At 41.8% G+C, this 3,857-nt stretch overlaps 1 long non-coding RNA gene across 1 annotated transcript; it reads right to left on the reverse strand.

Moving 5' to 3' along the window:
* Positions 1-315: 315 nt before the first annotated feature.
* Positions 316-2,582, reverse strand: LOC111485542. The gene is made up of 5 exons (XR_002718678.1): positions 2,404-2,582; positions 2,243-2,323; positions 1,645-1,739; positions 803-1,422; positions 316-695 (listed from the first exon to the last, which is right to left on the reverse strand). It is a non-coding gene; the product is annotated as an uncharacterized LOC111485542 (long non-coding RNA).
* Between the last annotated feature and the right edge of the window lie 1,275 nt (positions 2,583-3,857).

The raw sequence follows: 3,857 nt of genomic DNA on the forward strand, positions 1-3,857 counted from the left end.
CCGGGCGGGGGTGGAGCATGGTACTTCCCACGCATGGCCCACGGGTGTGACTGTGGGCCCACCAGACGAGCTTGCAAGCAAACTCCCTAGGCCTGGCTTGGTCGGGTATGTAATGACATACAATACCGGACGCCACGGACAAAGGAGAGCATGCATGATATCGTGGCAAACACAATATCGAATACACGCGTCCATACCATTAGTAGCATAACGGGGGGATCCCCCAAATACATAACCATAGCGTGCATGAGGTTCTTAAGATTTACCTCCATGGCATTACACTACAACGTTCCATCCCCTCGCCGCATTACATAGCATCACTGGGTCAACATCGAGCAAGCCTATCATAGCCTACCAGTCATCTCATTCATGGCATGCGGGGTTCTCATTACATTCATGACATGTCAATCAAACTCATACATACAGGGTAGCAAATCGTGTCATAGACGTCATATACATAAACATGGCATACATAGCATTTTACTGCAAGAATCACATACATAAATATGGCATACATAACACTTCACTGCAAGAAACACCTAACCTAGCATACATCAGCAACACACATGGTGCGTGCAAGGGCCACAGGGCACACACCAACATACATACATAACTAACGCCAACAGTAAGGTTACTTACCTCCTTGGCCTTGACCGAAGTCACCCACAACGCTAACTCCAGCTCCTAACTACCTCCTATAAGATAACATGATACACTTAGAGCCCTTTCACGACTATCCCTTATGCCTAACTACCAAGGTACCTTATCGCAAGCTATTTTGTCAACATGGAGTTATAATGACCTCAGATGGTTGAAACAAGGGTGGGAATGGCTCCAGAAGGGTCAAAAACATAGGAATCGGTATACTATTCGGATGTCGAGCCGCCAAGCCGCCCCGTCTGGCCAAACCTAGCCGAGCCGGGAGTGCGTGGAGCCGCCGATGGAGCTGAAACCGATGGCTGTGACGAACACTGTCAGCGCAGGGTCTCTGGGCGCGCCTCCAGTTTGGGCCGAAAGGGAACGAGGCCTAAGGATGGTGTCCGAGTGCGGCCTGCGAGGTTCAGGTTGCACGCTGGCCGAGACAACTCGCGAAATGTCGAGGGCCGACCCACGTCTGCCGCTTCGTCTTCCTCGTCCGAAAGTCTTCGTCTTCTTCTTCTTCCTCGCGGTATCAGAGTTTGGCTGCTGTCGCCGGTGGAAGTGTCGTCGTTCGTTCGTTCTCCGGTGGTGAGTCTGCCTTCCCTTACTCCGAAGCACACTGACGTCCCTTCTGCTAAAGGAGGCGGCCACTCCTAGGGTTTAAGGGAGTCTAAGTGGATCCCGCCGAAAATCGCGAGATTTTTGGTGGTTTCGTTTTTTTTTTTCTCTCTTTCTCTCCTGGGAAGGTGTATCGTTACTGGGGCGAACTTATCCATCAAGCACCTGGAACGTGGAATACACAATTCTAACATAAATTAAACGCATGCATACGGCGAAAGCTTAAATAATACAAGTAACACTTAGATAATTCACCTAATACGCTCATCACAATTAATTTGACTAATCTCATTTATGGAGAGCTAATCTAAGGCAAAGGTACTAGCATGCATACAATCCAAGCGAATCCTACAAGTATTTCTTCCTATATATCGGGTGGTGACTTACCTAGTTGATGCGTGTCTTTTTGCTAGCGTGCCTTTTTGCTAGCGTTTCTTTGCCCGTGAGGTGTCCAAAAATACTGATTTCCTTAAATTGGATCCCTATTTACATAAAAACATGATTAGAACTGGAACCGGGACAAATTGGACAAATAGAGAGCAAACAGGCCAAAACGGCCGTTTCACGCGCACTCATGCGTCGGAAGTGCGCTGACCATGCGTGTCGGAGTGCGCCAGTCACAGGCCACACGCGCGGCAGCTTTTATGCAGTCGCGGGTCAGCCGGTCCGATTTGGCTCGGCTCGGGCTTTGCGGGCGACACGTGTCATCGTCTCACTGGAGCTGCGTTGCTCCAACCAACGGTCGACGTTTGTCCGGCGCGACAGCCCTCCGCCGCTTGCTGGCCGACTTCTTTTTTTCCTTTGTCCTCTACAATCCGTAACACAGAGTCCCATTTCCGATTTTCATATCTTTTGATTCGTAGTTTGGATCGATATGATTTCTTCGGCAAAGTTTTAGATCGTGTTACGGGCTATGTTTTGGTATTTTTGTTGTAATTTTTTGCTTGACTACCGGACGAGTTAAGAGTGTCGGAATTTTGCTTACCGTTCTCGAACGATTCTCGGATCTCCTCCTTCGGGTTGAGATCTCGACCAAACCCTCCACAGATCGTGCGTAGAGTTGTTCCTAGGTGAATATCTCAACATTTTAGGACTCGATTCACATAGGAAAAGCTCAGATCTGAAAAATGTCGTTCAGAACCTTACCTCGCGAAACGTTCTTGGATCTTGACGGAGTGTCGGCCTCTCTAGCCTCTCAGTCCTTGTATAAGTCTCGTCTGAAGGTGGATTTCGACGGTGGTCCGATGAACTTCGTGGCTAATTCCTCTCAATTTTCTCTCTAACTCTCTTGGTGACAGAGCCCTTTTGCGTTCATGTTTGTGTATCTATCCTCTGGTGTATAAAACATTGACAAATTTAGTAACAAAACTCTCTCTCTTTAATCTCTATACACATGTAAAATATTTCTTCCTCACATTTTTTCTCCTTTTCACTCCCTTCACATTTTGTCTCTAATGGACATGGAAGAACATATAATTGCATACTATCTTTACTTGCCTCTACATCATTAGTAATAATATTGTCTTGTAAAGTCTTTGTGCTTGATGATGAAACATAGATTTAGTTGATCTCCTCTTGTAACCTGTTGCAAAGAAAGCAAATAGACAAGAAAAAGAAGCTTTCTTTCACATCTTTACCAAAGTACATATTTTTCTCCTCTATGCAACCAAAATTTCAAGATCTTATAAAAGTACAAAGTTTTAGAACGGGAGAAGACAAAAGAAAATAAAAAGAATAACAAATATATATATATATTAATGATATGATAGAATAGGAAAAATGAAAAAGAATAAGAAAATTACATAATGGAAAATAAGAAATAAACAACAATGAAAACATATATCCGACCTAAAACCTAAAATTTTGATGCTAAATGATATGAAACTTTTGGGATTAGATCTAAAAACCTTGTTAAAGAATGAGATCTCTGGATCTAAATTATCTAAGAACTCCAAAGACAATAACGAATCAACCCAAGAGAAAATTTTGGAACAAATTATCATGATGATCAAGATCAAAAATAAAAAAAAATCATTTCTAAACTCGTGATTCGAATCACTCCACAAGATAGTTTGATCAAGACTACTTGAAATTACTTTAGGATGTAAATCTAAACACAAGAAATGCAAAAAAAACAAACTCATGATTTAAGAACGCATAATATACCAACTTCATTTTTAATATCCAAAATCTTCCTACTAAACCAATGACATCAATTACTATATATAGTATTGAAATTAAAAGTTACAGTAAGGTTGTAACCTTGGTTATAACTTATAGTCTTAAAGATAATTCTCTGAAATTTAAAAAATACAATAAAACACTATGAAGTCTTTCAGAAAAGATTAAACACCTTATTTCCTAGAAAAAAATCACCTAAACTTTTAAAAAATATATATTAAAAAATAGTAAAGATTTAAAAATAATTGTTAAAGTCAACCCTAGAGAGGTATCTTGGTTATTTCCATGCCTAGCCAATTCTTGAACCTGTAATTAGCTAAACACGATCCAACGGGTAAATGATTATATTAACCGACGGTTGGCCACCACAAAAATATTAAGATATTCATGAGTATGGAATCAAGAATAAATCGACTAGT

This window comes from Cucurbita maxima, unplaced genomic scaffold (assembly GCF_002738345.1).
Source record: "Cucurbita maxima cultivar Rimu unplaced genomic scaffold, Cmax_1.0 Cma_Scf00010, whole genome shotgun sequence".
In the NCBI taxonomy this organism is placed as follows: Eukaryota; Viridiplantae; Streptophyta; class Magnoliopsida; order Cucurbitales; family Cucurbitaceae; genus Cucurbita; species Cucurbita maxima.